Genomic DNA, 18,836 nt, shown 5'->3' with positions numbered 1-18,836 from the left:
TCAGTTTCTCTCCTTTGCTTCCTCTCTTGCTATGTGCTCTCTGCACACACCAGCTCCCCTTCCGCTTTCCTCCATAGGTGGAAGCAGCCAGAGGCCCTCACCAGAAGCACCATGTTTCTCATACTTTCTAGTCTGCAGAACTGTGAGCTAAAGAAATCTCTTTTCTTCACAAATTACCTGGCCTCAGGTATTGTTACAGCAACACAAAACAGACCAAGACATGCCAGTCTACAATACATGTCTACAATTTTGCAATTATGATGTGAACAGATCTTTCAAAGTTGGAACTTCCCAACAGGCATGAGATTTAAAGCCAGCCCTAGGGTCAAGTCCACCAATACCATGTCACTCTGCAAGTGCCTTTACTGCTGCCAACCTTAATTCCCTCTTCCGTCACCTAGGGACGACCATCCTGCCTTGAGAGGATGCTTTGTGAAGATTAGTTTTTGCAGACCCTGGCTTGGGTGCACGAGTGGGGCAGGAGTGAGAGTGACTGCTGGACTGGTGGGCCCACTCAAGTGTGGGCTGCTGAAACAGTAAGGAGGCTCCCACAGGGGACTCCAGGCTGCTAGAACCTACCTAGGACCAACTGCTGGGTTCCATGACAATGCCATTGAGCTTCCTAGAGATGCTCCACATTTGAGGGGCTCAGGGTCAGACTAGACCCCAGGGCATTTCTGGGGAGATGTAGTCTGTTGCTGTACCCCACATTTCTGGAAATCACCTAGCACTGGAGGGGAACCTGGTTGAACCCTGTGGGTTGCAGGCTTGCCTGGGAGAAGCATGGTCTGGAACAGCACAGCAGGGAGGAGTAGGGAGTCTCAATGCCCCACTGGCACCCCCTGTTGGGGAGCACCACACAGTTCTGACTCTCCATCTCGGAGGCCATAGATTCTTCTCTAATGATCTATCTGCCTCGAACGTGGCCTTCCTCCCGTCTAACTTAGAGTCCTGCCAAAATGACATTCCTAGAGCACAAATCTGATCACGTTGTTCCCCAGTTTAAAACCCATCCATGGACTAAACCTTCCTGATACATCATTCAAGGCCTTCCATGGGCTGGCTGCTGCTTGGTTCATGTCTTCATGTCCACATTGTACCTCTATGAAGTCTGCTCTTATTCCCCCAGTTGGAAATAACCTTACCTGCGGCACCTGAAAAGCCAGAGCAGAACCTCTCCTATGGCCCAGATCACTTTTCTCCTGTGGATTCTACTTATTTGGTGGCCCACGGATTCAGGGTCTCCACCCTCAACAAAGTTGACCAGGTGGCCTTGGCCATTCTCCCAAGAGCTGCTGCAGTCTTCCCCAGCCTCCTCCAGGATCCTCACCTTCCACAGATGCCTCTTCCTATCCCAGTAAGGAACTGAAGAGGAGCACTCATGGCTTCCCCACCTCCCTTTTAGTTCCAGCCCACTTTTCTCACCATTACCCACTCCATCCACCCTCACTCCTGAACTGCTGAGTTTCCTAAACTGCCTGATGTTTCCATAACCCTAGGCCTTTGCATGTCACTTTCCCTCAGTTTGGAATATTCTCTGTTTTGTCTTCTTGGTCAATTACTAGTTGCCCTTCAAGATCCAACTCACAAACAATCCCCCCTGAAAATATTCCTTGATCATTACATCCCTCTTCCCACTCTGTGGAAAGAGAGTGGGAACGTGGATGCACGTTATGTCCGTGTTAACCGTGTTAATGATGATAGCAGGAATGACGACAGTCCTGATAATCAAGACTTCTATCGTGCTTACCATGTGCCAGACACTGTTCTAAGGGCTCTTTGTATTCTAACTAGTTTAATCCTTACAGTAAGTCTGAGGGAGATGCCATTATTATCTCATGTTTGCAGATGATGAAACAGGGTCTCTGAAGACACAATGCTGCACTTCCTGTTTACATAACTGTCTCCTCTCCCATTGAAGAGTGATGGTGTGTAATTTATTATTGTATCTTAAACCTCAGCATCTTGTTCAGTGCCCAGCTCACATCACAAGAGATGCAAATCGTGTTTACAGAATGAGCCAAAGTTATGATGATCTGCTGTGGGATGAATTCACACCTTCCCCAGAAATAGATACTCTAGGAGGGAGATGTGAGCTTGAAATGGATTATAATTTTAGGATCACACAGTTGTGGCGTATGGACACTAAACTTCTGATCCTACTGCTAAGACACAGAAAATTCTAATCATTTCAGGGGGCCTGATAAGATTGCTCCCCAACACCAGAATGCAAACCAGTCATAACCACAGGCTTCCACATGTTCATTCCCGAGGGCTTGTCCTGTTCATTGTGACCCCTCATGCACATGGTGCAATGTCACCACATTCAGGAACTTAACTAGTGCTAGCTAGTTCCAAAGTGCTCAGACACAGAAAAACTCAACACCGTTGTCCAGCTCCTCTTAGTGAAGGGTCCACTTACACAGCTCTTAGAAGCTTCAGTGCAGGCGGGCGCGCTGGCCCATGCCTGTAAATCCCAGCACTTTGCGAGGCTGAGGCGGGTGGATTACTTGAGGCCAGGAGTTCAAGACTAGCCTGACCAACATGGTGAAACCCCGTCTCTACTAAAAATACAAAATTAGCTGGGCATGGTGGCAGGTGCCTGTAATCCCAGCTACTTGGGAGGCTGAGGCAGGAGAATCACTTAAACCCAAGAGATGGACTTTGTAGTGAGCTGAGATTGTACCATTGCACTCTAGCCTGGGCGAGTGAAACTCTGTCTCAAAAAAAAAGCCTCAGTGCAAACCTAGCAAATGCAGTATGTCCTGATGTGTTAAGGATTTTGCTCCAGGACCCTTAACCCAAAGTCCTTCATTTGAAGACTCTGGTTCTCTAAGGCAAGTAGGTGCTCATTTGCTTGGTCAGGAGAAAGAACCAGGAGGGCAGAGTGGAATTCTCTGCCTAGGAAGGGGCAGTGATTATATTGAGTTCTGCCCATCTTGTTAATCAATAGCTTCTTGTAACATTCCACCACTTCTTGTGACTACTTCCATAGCAAAACCTACTTGGTTTCATCAATAGAAAATTGGCCAAGTGAGCCCCAGCAATTCTATGAAAACAGGCAAGGAAAAAACGGCCAGCTGAACCAAGTTAGTGGAGACGGTTATTCTTACTGTTCCAGGAAAGGCATGCTGGGGTCGTGGGGAACCCCAGGCCTTCTTTCCTGCTACATTTCCTTTCTGGTTGTTTTGATGCACATAGCTATGAATTAAAGAAGGACAGAGAATAAAAGTGAATCATTTAAAATCATTTTTGGCGCAGTGGATTTCATAAAAGTGAACGAAAGTAAGAAAAGGGCTAAAATCAGGTGGAATTACCTGCTTTCTGTGAATTAGCCATGCAGTCTCTATCTTTCCCCAACATTGTGGATAACTGAGGAGAGGCTGGGCAGCTCATGTCTTTGTTGGAGTGGCAATGCCTATTTGTATATTTTTACATCTTAACACTAAGTCATTCCCCATAACACAACTAGAGGCACGATTTGCAACCAGCTGCATATTATCTGTCATTCTGAACTTCCATCTAAGCTTTTAATCTTCCTTTTCCCACTCAAACTTCTGTATTCTCCAGCTTCTTGACCACTACACCAGCCTAGGACACTCATCTCCTCTTATCATGTGGATAATGGCATCCCAGCCCTCTGATCTGTCCCCTCTGTACCAGATATCTATCTCCCTACAGCACCTGCTGCGCATGTGTGAGGTCCATGATGGCTCCATGCTCAGTCCATGCTGCAAGTCCAAGTATGACTCTGTCTGGACTCTACTACGAGTCTCCCACTTACATCTCTCTCGTCCACTCTGGCCTCTGGGTTTCCCAATAACTACGCTCCTTCTCTCTTCAGGGCCTTTGTTGTACTCACCTCCTGAAATGCCTTCCTGTTCCTTGATAATAAAAATTGCATTCACCCTTCAAGCAGCAAATGAAGACCCGCTTTCCTCTGGCAGCCTTTCCTCCCTTAACTCCTACAACCCTGGTGGTCAGCAGTTCCAGTGAATTTGGCTCTGTTTTGTGCTGGTTACTGCTGGCTCCATTTGGGTCAGCCCTGTCTTCCCAACTAGTTCCCAGATGGCTCCTCCTATACGTGCTGCAGCAGGACTCTGAGGCTGGGCAGTGATGGAATGTGCTCACTGCCCTGTGGTCCTCAGGCCCAGGGCTGGGGGTGCATCAGAATCACAATGATGCTCATTCCTCTTCTCAGGGATTCTAGGTTGGGGTCCAGCATTATATTTCTTTTTTTTTTTAAATTTTTTTTTTTTTTTTTTTTTTTTTTTTTTTGAGATAGAATTTCGTTCTTGTTGCCCAGGCAAGAGTGCAATGGTGTGACCTCGGCTCACTGCAACCTCCCCCGTCCTGGGTTGTTCAAGTGATTTTCCTGCCTCAGCCTCTGAGTAGCTGGGACTACAGGTGCCCACCACGACGCCTGGCTAATTTTTTTTTGTATTTTTGGTAGAGACAGGGTTTCACCATGTTGGCCACGCTGGTCTCAAACTCCTGACCTCAGGTGATCCACCCACCTCGGCCTCCCAAAGTGGGTGGCCACCCAGTGCTGGCCACCTGGCCCAGCATTGCATTTGTAAAAAGCCACAGTCAAAAATAACTCTTGGCCTCTTACTTTTGTCCTTTTCTCCTAACAAAAGGGCACTATTTCTTAGCACAGAGTCCTTGGAACACCTCCAATAGTTGCCTGATGCAACTTCATGTTCCTGGGCTTTACTTTGGACCTGCTGAACCAGAATCTTTGGGCCAGACATTTGGATTTAAGACGCTTCCTGGCTGGGTGCAGTGGCACATGCCTGTAATCCCAGCACTTTGACCCCGTCTCTACTAAAAATATAAAAATTAACTGGGCGTGGTGGCACGTGCCTGCAATCCCAGCTACTCGGGAGGCTGAGGCAGGAGAATCACTTGAACCCGGGAGGTGGAGGTTGCAGTGAGCTGAGATTGTGCCACTACACTCCAGTCTGGGTGACAGAGTGAGACCCCATCTCAAAAAAAAAAAAAAATTCTTCCCAAATGCTCAGCATATACAAGGAGCTGAGAATCACTGGCTCAGGGTGCTAAATCGCTTGGTGTATGCTGCTGCCTGAGGCAGGGATACTGCAGCACTCGAGGCCAGGATGCACCAATTCCATCCAGCATCTGGACCAATGTCCATCCTGGGGGGTCACTGGGATAATTTCCAGATTCTATTTCTATGCCCCCAACATGTAAAAAGTAAAAGACCAATTTTCCCTAAACCAATTTACTAAAAGCTAATTTGCCTAAAATCTATTCACCTAATGATTATCTTGTCCACATTTAGAATGTGCAATTAAAGGATACTTCTTAAACCAATTTGTCTAATGGCACTTCCAATTGAGTTTTATAAAAATCATTTGTCATTAAGCCTTTTATAAATGATGTCTTATATCGTTGTGGGTGAATTTTTCTATTTTATTTCTACCTATAGAAATAAAATCTTTTATTCTAGTTCTATCTATATCTTGTCTAAACTTTAAGGATGTTTTAGACAAGTTTGCATAAAGAGCCTTTCTTCAAAATTTTGTGTCAAGCAAGAAGTACTTCACCAAACGATTAGCTTTTCCTACGTAGTTGATTCAAAGCATTTAGGTTCTTCTGCCTTCTTGCTGATTTTTTATTTACCCTATGTGCACTCTGTAAATTTACTAAACAAACCAAGAAATATATATCTAGTACCCATTTCTGTTTAGTGAGGTGATTACATTTTTATAGTGAGGATGACAAAGGGAATTGGATAGATCAGGATTCTACTGCATGGCATCCACTTTTCAAGATGCCAATTTTTTTTTTTTTTTTGAGATGGAGTCTCACTTTATCGCCTAGGCTGGAGTGCAGTGGTGTGATCTTGGCTCACTGCAACCTCCGCCTCCCAGGTTCAAGCAATTCTGCTTCAGCCTCCTGAGTAGCTGGGATTCTAGGTGCACGCCACCATGCCCGGCTAATTTTTTGTATTTTTAGTAGAGATGGGGTTTCACCATGCTGGCCAGGCTGGTCTCGAACTCCTGACCTCGTGATCCTCCTGCCTCGGCCTCCCAAAGTGCTGGGATTACAGGTGTGAGTCACTGCTCCCAGCAGCCAACTTCTTAAAGTAGTGTTTCCATCAGCCTCATTAGGGAAGCTTGGGAGAGGCAGATTCCTGGGCCTCACTTTCAGAGTTCAGATTCAAAAAGTCCACAGTGGTGCCCAGGAATCTGCTTTGTAAACAAACTCCCAGATCACTCTGATCTACCTGGATGGAAATGACACCTGGTGCTGCAAGTTCTTATTGGGTAAAGAGGCGCAAAATCATTACCAACATTTGTTGGGCTAAAAAGTGTAAGATAAACTATAAAATCATTCACTGATTCAGTTCTGCTGGTTTCAGAAAATTGCTTAATCTCTTTGATGTTCAGTTTTCCAATCTGTGAAATAATGTGTCATGGCAAGGTTGTCCAACCGGCGGCCTGCATGCGATCCAGGACGGCTTTGAATGTGGCCCGACACAAAATTGTAAACTTTCTTAAAACATGACGAGATTTATGCATGGATCTTTTTCTTTTCTTTCCTTTTTTTTCTTTTTTGCTCATCAGGTATCGTTAGTGTTTGTGTATTTTATGTGTAGCCCAAGACAATTCTTCTTCCAATGTGGCCCAGGGAAGCCAAAAGGTTGGACACCCCTGTGTTACAGGACAATTGTAAAATTAAATAAAGTACATAAACTGTGTGGCATAGTGTCTGACACTCCAGACAGTTATTCCACAGAGAGTAACCATAATTCTTGATGCTATCACCATCCTCATTATTAATTGCCTCCTTCAGGAAGCCCATCCTCCCGAGGCTGGCTGAGGCGCCTGCCCATGGGACCCCCAAAGCCTCGTGCTTCCCTGTGTCACAGCATTGCCTATTGAGTCAATTCAATCCCTTTCATTTTTCTTAACTTGTTGCTGATTTTTCCTTGCAAGGGGTATATGTGATGTAGTATTTATTAAATTTCACTAAGTGTGGCTATTTCCTCCCGTTTTACCTGCTAGAATGAACTGAGCCTAGTGCATAGTAGATGCCCAATAAACATTTGTTTACCTTTTCATCATGTCTTCAGGGCATCAGGAAAAGGTGGAACTCAGTAACTGGTTTCTGCTATATTAAGGGTCTGCTAGTCAAAGTGTGGTCAATGGACTAGCAGGAGCCACATGGCCTGGGACCTTATCAGAAAGGCAGATGCTCAGGGCCCAGCCCAGACCCTCTGGCAAGATCTCTAGGGGACGCTGATCTATCAAGTCTGAGAAGCACCCCTGAAAGAGGGATTCCTTTCGGAAGAGGCTACTCCCTCCATAGGCAAAATGACAAATTCCCAGAGCCTTCTGGAGGAGGAGATTATCCCAGCACTGCTCTGGGAGGGCTGGGAAGGAGGTGCAAAGGCTTCTGCTGTGGGCCGAGGGCAGAATGTCCTGGTGAAACCACCACTGGCTTAGAACTCAGAAGAATGATTCTAGATCCTTGAGGGATAGCATTAGGAGATATAACTAATGTAAATGATGAGTTAATGGGTGCAGCACACCAACATGGCACATGTATACATATGTAACAAACCTGCACGTTGTGCACATGTACCCTAGAGCTTAAATTAAAAAAAAAAAAAAAGGAACTCAGAAGAGCTGGGGTTTAAGTACAGCTCCAAGACCAACAAACTTTGTTACTCTTCCTAAGACATTTAGCTTTCCTGAGTCTCAGTTTTCTCATCTGTAGAAAGGGAGTATTGCCCAGAGTATAGATCTGTAATGAGAAGTAAATAGATTAATAACTACACAGCTCCATGCAAGGTGCTGAGGGGAACTTAGGGTTGAAATCTAGCTTGAGGCCTGACCTGGCATGGGGCTGAGTCACTCTAGAGGAAGGGGCATCCTCTACAGGGCACTTTTTCTAATTTTACGAAGTCTCCATATAGGTCAGCAGAAGGCCTGAGTATAAAATACCCCCAGTACAGTCCTTGATGCATCACAGGAGATCAACAAATGTAGTCTTGATTCTGAGACAAACATCATAATACATTCCCCACCTCTGCCATAGGTTATTTGGAGGGTCAGACAGGATCACGTGAACATGCTTTGTAAATTGCAAAGTACCTTATATAGCTGCAGTGTTGCTAATAGGGCTTTCACCACACTTCTGAAAATCCACCTATCCTGATGCTTTCCAGCCTGGGGTGGGAAGGTAGAAGCCAAAAAAACAACAGAGAGTGTTTAATATGTGGTGGTACTATCATAAGAAAACAGTGGAAAAGAGCAGAGGCGATTGGAAAGTAAATCAAGTAATAGAGCAGAGAGGCTTGCAAAGGACTTCCATGGTGGTTCTCCATGCTTGCAACAAAACACCACCACAAAACGCTCCAGGAGAGATTTCTAGGTTTCAGTGTATTGTTCTGATGCACACTGCACTACATCAGTATTGAAAACTAGTGGATGGGGTCGGGTGCAGTGGGTCAAGCCTGTAATCCCAGTACTTTGGGAGGCCTAGGCGGGCGGATCACAAGGTTAGGAGTTCGAGACCAGCCTGACCGACATGGTGAAACCCCGTCTCTAAAAAAAGTACAAAAATTAGCTGGGTGCAGTGGCACGTGCCTGTAGCCCCAGCTACTCGGGAGGCCGAGGCAGGAGAATCGCTTGAACCTGGGAAGCGGAGGTTGCACTGAGCCGAGATTGTACACTGCACACCACCCTGGGCAACAGAGTGAGACTCTGTCTCAAAAAAAAAAAAAAAAAAAAAAAAAGAAAACCAGTGGATGACCTAGGAGTCTGAAAACCTGCGTGCTTTGCTTTTAACTGCCTGAGGAAGACATCTAACCTTCCTGGGATTTCGTCTCTTTACCTCTAAATATCCTGGAATAAAAATGCCTCCTTTCCCTTGATTCCTGGGATAAAAATGCCTCCTTTCCCTTGACAGCACCTCACTGAATAAATGGTTTTGCATCTATCTGATGCGTGATATTTATTAATTGTTGGAGGATACACGCTACCTCTTCCCTTTCTAATGATGATGGTGGCTGCTCCTGCTGGGACACACACAGAGCTCTCTGCTTGCTGACTTATTTCTGCAGCCAGACTGATTGAGATGCAGTGTATTCATAAAACTGTCTCTGTTGATGGAGTGGAAGAAGCAAAAACGACCAGTTCCAGAGAACAAGGAAAATAAACCCAAACCGTGAATGTCACAGAGCCATAAAACCCAAGAGGGCTGTATTTCCAAACACGACACAGCCCTGGCTTATGACTTCAGACAAGGAAAGAAAAAGCAAAGATGACTTCTAAAGTTGGTCCTCGTGCTGTATGGCTGTAGTCTACACACGGAATAAGTGTGGGCTAAATAAATACACCTCTAGCCTCTCTTCTTACCACCACAAATGACCTTTTATTTATTTATTTATTTTTTTGTGAGATGGTGTCTCTGTCTGTCACCCAGGCTGGAGTATAGTAGCACGATCTCGGCCCACTGCAACCTCCGCCTTCTGGGTTCAAGCAATTTTCATGCTTCAGCCTCCTGAGTAGCTGGGATTACAGGTGCTCGCCACCACGCCCAGCTGATTTTTGTAGTTTCAGTAGAGATGGGGGGGGGGTTTCACCATGTTGGCCAGGCTGGTCTCAAACTCCCAACCTCAAGTGATCCATTCATCTTGGCCTCCCGAAGTGCTGGGATTATAGGCATGAGCCACCGCACCCGGCCACAAATGAACTTTTTAATCAGCACCTGCCATAGAGGCCCATTTGTAACTGCTGCTGTATCGGCAGTTACTTGTCAATGAGCACAGCACTTAGTGCCTAATGAATAAAGGTGTTGCAAAATTTTCTCAGTCATTTGCCAACTGGTTGCAGTGAGTTGGAATTACTTATCTCCTTTAATTACTTAATCTTAGATATAGGTACTCCACCTGAAGATGGTGGACTATATTAAAGGGCCTACTGGCAGTGTATTTAGAACAGAAATGAGAGTCCAGCATCACTAATCTACTAAATCAGATTCCCCTTGGTGCAAGAAAGAGGTCAACAGGAGCTCCATCAGTTCCTTCAGAACACCAGGCCCGCCTAGGGATGATCACTCGCCTGGCGTTTTGCCTTGGTCAAAGGCAAAATGTGCTGACTGACCCCTTGTGGTGAGAGGGATGATGTTGAGAGAAACAAGAATAATGAAAAAATGTTATTTTTGTGAAATGCCCCAAACCTGGCTTTCCCTTCCAAGCCAGGTCAGCATGTGAAAACCACAGCAGACATCTGGCCTCCGTGAGGACCGTCCTCAGATCTGGAATCATAACCTCAAGGGCCATGATAACATACACAACCCTGGCACCCTCAGCTGACTTAGTTTCAGAGCCACTTTCCACAAAGAAACATTAAATTAAAAAAAAAATTTTACTAGACAAATAATAATTGCAGATATTCATGGGATGACATTTTGATACATATTTGTAATGTGGGATGATTAAATCAGGCTAATTAACAAATCCATCACCTTACATACTTATCATGTTTTGGCGGTGAAAACATTTAAAATCTTCTGTCTTGGCAATTTTGAAATATACAATGCATTATTAAATGTACCCTGGGAAGATGGCCATGAGTAGGGAAGGATTGGAGATGAGAGTCACTCTCCAGCTAACTGAGTCACTTAGGCACGTCACCCTTGCAGGGCATGTAACTCAGTTTTTTTTTCTTCAATAAAATTACACATTATTCGTTGCCAGAGAACTGCTCTCTTTTCTTTTTTCTTTCTTTCTTTTTTTTTTTTTTGAGACAGAGTCTTGCTCTGTCACCAGGCTGGAGTGCAGTGGTGTGATCTTGGCTCATTGCAACCTTCATCTCCTGAGTTCAAGCAATTCTCCTGCCTCAGCCTCCTGAGTAGCTGGGACTACAGGCACACGCCACCACGCCCAGCTAATTTTTGTATTTTTAGTAAAGACGGGGTTTCACTATATTGGCCAGGATGGTCTCAATCTCTTGACCTCGTGATCTGCCCACCTTGGCCTCCCAAAGTACTGGGATTACAGGCGTGAGACACCGCGCCCAGCCCAGGGAACTGTTCTCAGAGAGTCAAAATGGTAGATGTCCTTCTAATCATGGAACAAACACCTGTTGAGAGGATCGGTAAGTATTTTGTGAGAAATTATAAATCACCTACATAAAAACACATCATATTGTTTATGTCTGCAGCCATGAACTGGTGCTGCTGCTCCTAGAGAGACCGGAAGAGAAGAATGCCCTTCAATTGATCACTGTGCTGTTGAACCTGGGCCTTCTGCAGGACAGGCATAAAGGAGGGTGAGAAATGCAGAGATGGAGAGATGAAAGGAGCATTCATTCATCCAAGCGGATAGGGAATCAAATCAAAGTCACCACGTCATCAGGGTGAGCATCGACACATTCATCTGCTCTCAAAACACGCAAAACAGGAGATATACGTATGAAGTTTGAAAGTAAATTGAGATCATATAAAAGAAAATACTGAGCTGGATGTGGCAGATCTCGCCTGTAGTCCCAGTTACTTGGGAGGCTAAGGCAGGAGGATTGCTTGAGCCCAGGAGTTGGAGATCAGCCTGGGCAACATGGAGAAACCTTGTCTCTAAAAAAATTTTTAAAAATTAGCTGGGAGTCGTGGTGCATGCCTATAGTCCCAGCTACTTGGGAGGCTGAGGCGGGATGATCATTTCAGCCGAGAAATTTGAAGATGCAGTAAGCTATGATTGTGCCACTGCACTCCAAGCTGGACAACATAGTGAGACCGCATCTCAACATACACTCCCCAAAACCATATATATATATATATATATATATATATATATATATATATATATATATATATATATATATATATATATATATACAAACACACACACACAGAGCTCTTAAGAGGTAGAATATTCATGGTGACAGTGTAAGTTCAAGCTATATCCATAAATACTTCAAAGGAAAAACAAGATGGCTGCAGCTCATCTCTTACCTTGCATCTCTTGGATGTCAGATGATATTTATTCACTGTTGGAGGTCACACTCGTATTTTTTGCATTTACAATGATGTTAATGGCTGGTCTAACTGTCTGTAGTTGGTGTGTGTAAGAGCATGCCTGTTTCCTTCCAAAATTCTTAGTGCACGGCCTGAGACCTACGGCTGGACCATGAGTTTGACCAATATGGGTGACTGTCATGTTCTAACTGCTACTCTTTAAAGGGGTTGCTTTTACATCTAGGTTATCATGTTTCCTTAAAACACTACAGAATACAGGGGAATCAGGGTTCATTCATGGCAGAACTTAGAACTGGAGAACATTTTGCTAACTTCCCTAAAATGCAAGTATCCTGCTATGAAGATGCAGGCAAAAGATCATCAAACTCCTCCTTCAGCAACAGGGCTTCTCTCCCTCACAAAGCCTCCTGTCCAGCATTAGCTAAGGACTCAGCAGGAAACACATCAGATTAAATCCCTGCCCTCATGAAACTTACCCCTGGGATGTTTAGAAAATATCCAAAAGGAAGGAAGCCTGGTGCCCTTTGCAATTTCATGTTGATGTTGGACGTGCCCCAGTGAATTTATACATCCAGTTATAAATCCATTGAACAGCATTACTGTCCATCTTATTCACAGGAACAATTGAGGAGACATGCTTGGCTGAAATCAAGCAATTGCTGCTAAAAAGTGCACAAAAGATGCTAACTTCCTCCTACAAAGTTAAATCCTTCCTCGTGACATTCACGGCTCTCCACAGTTTCACCACAATCCACTTTTCAGCCCCAATTTTCCTTACTACACCACAAGAATCCTACATCCCTGCTGATTGGACTAGTTGCTATTTCTTGAACATCATAAGCCTTGTACCCATGTGCCTGTGTGTCCTTTGCATCTTGTTTAAGAACAACCTCCTTCTCCAATCCTACCTGTCAAAATCCTACTCATCTTTAAGGCTTGTCTTAAATAAATCCTCCTCAATAATGCTTTTTCTTGATTCCTCCAAAAGGATTTGACTTGTTATACTTGAATTTTTTTAGAGCTATGTTTACATCTCCTCCTATTAAACATTTTCTGTAGCTTATCACAGCCTGCAGCTCCTCCCGCTGATGGCCTTAGCCATTTTTGTACGTTGTATGAGGGCTGGCAGAACACCTTGCACATAGCAGGCATTGAAAACATAAGCGCTGAGTGAATTAAATCTCCAACCTAACAGTGCTACAAAAAAGACAGGTATTTTGCTACGATCTTTGCCCTGGTTATAGAAATCAGAGCGGAAAGCATCCTTCAAAACTGTTTTAATCAATAGATGGTCCTTGTATGCACTACAGAAAAAAACTTCTGCATTTTGAGAATAGAAACAAGACTGGAAAAACATGGAGAAATGGGTAGAAAAGTGAGTATAAAAAGTAAATTCAGCTAACTCCCCCATTCTTTCTGTGTTGTTTCCATTTTTTATTTTTTGTATGAGTTTTGCCATCTTAAAAACCCTTCTGCCTGGGGAGACTGTCCCTCCTGGGGCTGGCCAATTCTCAGAGTTAGCAAGGGCCGAGCCAGGAGCAGCCCTTTGACATGCAAACGAACCAGTCCAGAGCCAGACTTCCTCTATCAGGCCTGTCCACCCAAGGATGCATTACTCCTCTGCCTTAATCATCCCATGGCCAGGTACCAGGCAGCTATAGAACACTTGTATAGCTTAGAGCCTGCTGACACCATGCAAACTAGCCAGTCCTAAAGTGCTCTGTCTGCCCTGCTTTGCCTTTCTGTAGAAACCCCAATAAAGGCTCTGGCCTCGGCTCTCCCCTCTCCTTGCTTCCTGACTCCTGACCACCCTGAGGCTTCCCCATGTGCCCTGTGTGGTGAACCGTGCCTCCAGTCTCTAGGGCCCATGATTATAATAAACCTTATGGCTGCACTTGACTGACCATCTCATAAAGAACACAGAGCACCTTCAAAGTATCAGTTACCAAGAGAGTGTAAAACTTAAACCTCTGAGACTTCTATGCAAACATTCCTTTTTCTCTATTTAAAGGCATAGATAAAATCCAAGTTCACAGTGGTCTAATCTTTGGTTTTACTGCACAGGGATTACTGGGAGGGAAGGGAGGGACAGAGGCAGAAGTAGCCAGGTGGTTCTGGAGGGTTGGAGAAGAGGACATGGAGGGTGGGGAATGTGGGGATCAATGGGGGAGAGAGAGCATCAGAGAAAAACAGAGACACATAATGAAATTACGCAGCAGCATGTGACTGTAGAACAGTGAAAAAGTCCGCAAAACTAGAGAGACAGCTATAACCAGGAATATTGGTCAAGCATGGAGAGAGGATTCTCATTACACAGGTACACATGCTGGGGCTGAGAATAACACAGGGCATGGACACCATTTGTCAGGCAAAGCTGTAGTAGCGAATACTTTGGTAACATTGAAATGAGCAATCAACTAAGTTCTGAGAATATATTAAGTTTCTTTGTATTTTGAATTCTAACCACTGTGCAAATAAGTCCTGGGTAGGTGTGTATTATCAGTAGGACTTGTTTTCAAGGATAAGCCTCGGTTTCCTTTCTTTGCTGAAGTGTCAATAATCTCTAACTGTGGTCAGATGCTTCCCATGTGGTCTGCCCCTGCTCCTGACTCTTACACAAACTGTCTCCTTTGGGTCTGTTCTTTGAAAGCCGACACAACTGAACTCAGATCCTCCTCTTTATAACCAAGTGCCTTGAGTATATGACTAATTTTTGAAGAACTAGATAATTTTTGTCCTTGAGTCATGCTGTGGACTGAATTGTGTCCCCCCACCCCCTAAATTCATCTGTTGAAACTCTCACCCCCAATGTCACTGTATTTGGAGTAAGGAAGTAATCAAGGTCAAATGAGGTCATGAAGATGGAACCCTAATATGATAAGATTAATGTCCTTATAAGAAGAGACATCAGGCCGGGCTTGGTGGCTCACGCCTGTAATCCCAGCATTTTGGGAGGCCGAGGCGGGCAGATCACTTCAGGCCAGGAGTTCGAGACCAGCCTGGCCAACATGGTGAAACCCTACCTCTACTAAAAAAAAAAAAAAAATACAAAAATTAGCTAAGCATAGTGGCACAAGCCTGTAATTCCAGCTACTCGGGAGGCTGAGGCAGGAGAATTGCTTGAACCCAGGAGGCGGAGGTTGCAGGGAGCCAAGATCATGCCACTGCACTCCAGCCTGGGCAACAGAGTAGAAACTGTTTTTTAAAAAAAAAAAAAAAGCAGAAGAGATATCAGAGATCTCTTTCTCTCTCCCTGTTATGTGAGAACATAGAGAGAAGGAAGCTGTCTACAAGCCAGTAAAAGAGATGTCACTAGAAACCAAACCCTATGGACCTTGATCTTGGACTTTCCAGCCTCCAGAACTAAGAGAAATACATTTCTGTTGTGTAAACTACCCAATCTACATTCTTTTGTTGTGGCAGCTCAAGCAGAATAATACAACTTATAAAAACAAAGGAGCTGATTTTCTAACTTCTTAAGCAGATTAAAACATACGATGCTAAAACACAAAGAATGCTGATTTTTTTTAAGATTTGGGAATAGGCTGGGGAAGGTGGCTCATTCCTGTAATCCCAGCACTTTGGGAGGCAGAGGTGGGTGGATCACTTGAGCCCAGGAGTTCCAGACCAGCCTGGGCAACTTGGTGAAATTCCTTCTCTACAAAAAATACAAAAATTAGCCAGGCGTGGTGGCATATGCCTGTAGTTCCAGCTACTCAGGAGGCTGAGGCGGGAGGATCACTTGTGCCTGGGAGGTGAAGGCTGCAGTGAGCTGTGACTGCACTACTGCACTCTAGCCTGGAAGACACAGTGAGATCCTGTCTCAAAAAAAGAAAAAAAAAGGGAATCTTGGTGGAGAGAGTATAAACAAATGGTTATAAATGAGGATTCTGGAGTCAAACAAAATAGGTTCATGCTTATCTGTCACTTAATAGCTAAGTAACTACGATGAAGTCCTTTAATTTCTCCAAATTTCATGTTCATCTGTGAAAAGAGGTAATAATGATAACAGTATCAAAGAGTATGTGGTAAAGTTCTCAAAAAAGGCTGACATTATTATTACCCATATGTGAACATCTGACTGTGAAGTCCAACTAAATTGATTTATGCTTCATTCAACTGGCATGCCGGGGGCACCTGCCACAGGTATCTTATGCAGAAGGCATAGGTTATTCATGCGGCAGGGCATTGAACATCTGACTTCTGGAGCCAGGATGCCGTGGAGAAGTGATTGATGATGACTTAGAGAGGTAGGAGACAGGGGCTTTTGCCTTCATCACCCTTTTGGGGTCATCCATCGCCCCAAGGATTCCAAGAAGGATGCATTTCACTTCAGATCACATTCATTACACAACAAGCTCTGTCGGACACTGTACTTCTGGAAACAAAGGAGACTGATGCAACTCCTGGCCCTGTATCACATGCTGTTGCACGGTTGATGTTGGAGGAGGTGAGATGGAAGGAGATTTTAACAAGAAACGAAGCAAGACAGACAGGGAGAATGAGAGAACTTCTCCCCACCTGGCTGATGAACAGAAGAAATTTGCAAGACAAATACTCTCCAAATTAATTACATTTTCCTGATAAAGCGGAAGCAAATGCCACAGTAGAGGTATTTCTGCATGACTTTCCTTGACTGTGAATTTGGAAGTAGTTCCAGTTCAGCCTCACATTTCCTCCAGCATTCTACCAGACCATTAGCCACTGTCACTCCCCATTCATCACGCTTGGTGTCTTTCAATTGTCCTGTGTTTCCTTTCAAACATGTCAACAGAGCAGCAGACACTGAGAACAGACTAAAACTCATAAATCTCAATTTAGAGTTCTAGAATTCTTAGTTTATTAATTCCTTCTGACATGGCCCAGATGTCTTCAGAGCAATTAGTAACAGAACAGGGTTAATGTAGCTACCTCATGGTGATGCAGATTCATTATAACTGATTGCTCACTTATAAAAATTAAGCAAGTCTAATTGAGTTTAAGCCCAAAAGGATAGCACTAGATTTGCAGACCACAGACTTCTCCACCTGTCTTGCTTTATCATGTTTAAGAGGTTACCAGGTACTACATAGTAAGGATATAAGCTTTTTGTGTATTTTTATTCATTTGATCCAAGCCGTATAGAGGTGAGGCATATAAATAGAGTCTACTCTCTCAGGAAAGGACCAGGGAAGCCAGAGAGATGGGACCAATTGGATACAAGGCCACCTGAGCTCCTGGGCTCATAGATGAAACTCAAGTTTGCCTCCATTAATGAGATAACTAGATAAATCAGAGGTGTCGTTAGTTCAGAAATTCTGCTGACTCTTCTTTTTACAATGGTTTGCTCTCTCTCTTCTCACTGATAATCAGTCAGATACTTGTTAGCCCATATTTCAATGACTGGAGAAGCCTCTTCAATGGTATCCCTGGCTCAGATCAGTACATTTAACTGATCTGACTTTGGAGTGCGTGGCCTAGAGCTAGCCTCGGTGGTGGCTTCTCTGATAGGCCTTCAACCTGCTCCTCTTTCTGCTCCTTCTACATGGTGATCCAAGAAGATCTCTTAAAGGCTAGTTTTCATCATATCACTCCTCTGCTCAAAAACCTCCAAAGTCTTTTCACTGCCTAGAGATTAAAATCTAAATCTTTTTATGCCTTTTTCTAGTGAGTGCTGTCTCTCAGTATACCTCAGAATGAAGCTTCCATCCCTGCTCAGCCAACTCTCCAATGACCCAAAATGTTGCCACCTCTGAGGCTTTGTCTAGGGTCTTCTTTCCTGGAATACTCTTCTCTCATTTTCTTTTTTTTTTTTTTTTGAGACGGAGTCTCGCTCTGTCGCCCAGGCTGGAGTGCAGTGGCGCAATCTCGGTTCACTGCAAGCTCCGCCTCCCGGGTTCACGCCATTCTCCTGCCTCAGCCTCTCCGAGTAGCTGGGACTACAGGCGCCCGCCACCACGCCCGGCTAATTTTTTGTGTTTTTAGTAGAGACGGGGTTTCACCGTGGTCTCGATCTCCTGACCTCATGATCCGCCCGCCTCGGCCTCCCAAAGTGCTGGGATTACAAGCGTGAGCCACCGTGCCCGGCCACTCTTCCCTCATTTTCTATAAATGTCCTTCATGCTTGAAAAGTCACTTCAAGCTTCAGCCTTCTCTTTATCAGACTGCATTGAACTGCAAGTGTTACTGCTAACAGTAGTTATGTTAGTACTCTCTCTCTCTCTCTCTCTATATATATATACATGCATTCATTAAACCAGTGGTCCCCAACCCCTGGGGCCATGAACCTGTACTAGTCCGTGGCCTATTAGGAACCGGGCTGCACAGCAGGAGGTGAGTGGCGGGTGAGTGAGCAAAGCTTCATTTATATTTACAGCCACTCCCCATTGCTCACCATTATCTCCTGAGCTCCACCTCCTGTCAGATCAGCAGCAGCATCAGATTCTTAGAGGAGCGCGAACCCTATTGTGAACTGCGCATGCGAGGAATCCAGGTTGCGTGCTGCTTATGAAAATCTACTGCCTGAGGACCGGGCACGGTGGCTCATGCCTGTAATCCCAGCACTTCGGGAGGCCGAGGCAGGCGGATCACGAGGTCAGGAGATGGAGATCATCCTGGATAACACGGTGAAACCCCGTCTCTACTAAAAATACAAAAAAAATTAGCCAGGCGTGGTGGCGGGGGCCTGTAGTCCCAGCTACTCGGGAGGCTGAGGCAGGAGAATGGCATGAACCCGGGAGGCAGAGCTTGCAGTGAACCGAGATTGCGCCACTGCACTCCAGCCTGGGCGACAGAGCAAGACTCCATCTCAAAAAAAAAAAAAAAAAAAATCTACTGCCTGAGGA

General features: G+C 44.8%; 1 protein-coding gene across 14 annotated transcripts in view; it reads right to left on the bottom strand.

Moving 5' to 3' along the window:
* PHACTR1 (phosphatase and actin regulator 1) overlaps window positions 1-18,836 on the bottom strand; it is a 581,376-nt gene that overhangs the window by 82,184 nt on the left and 480,356 nt on the right. The gene's annotated exons all lie outside the window — the stretch shown is intronic.

The sequence above is a fragment of the Nomascus leucogenys genome, chromosome 8 (assembly GCF_006542625.1).
Source record: "Nomascus leucogenys isolate Asia chromosome 8, Asia_NLE_v1, whole genome shotgun sequence".
In the NCBI taxonomy this organism is placed as follows: Eukaryota; Metazoa; Chordata; class Mammalia; order Primates; family Hylobatidae; genus Nomascus; species Nomascus leucogenys.
The sequence above is the reverse complement of the archived record's forward strand: the minus strand, read 5'-3'. Positions and strand labels throughout refer to the sequence as shown.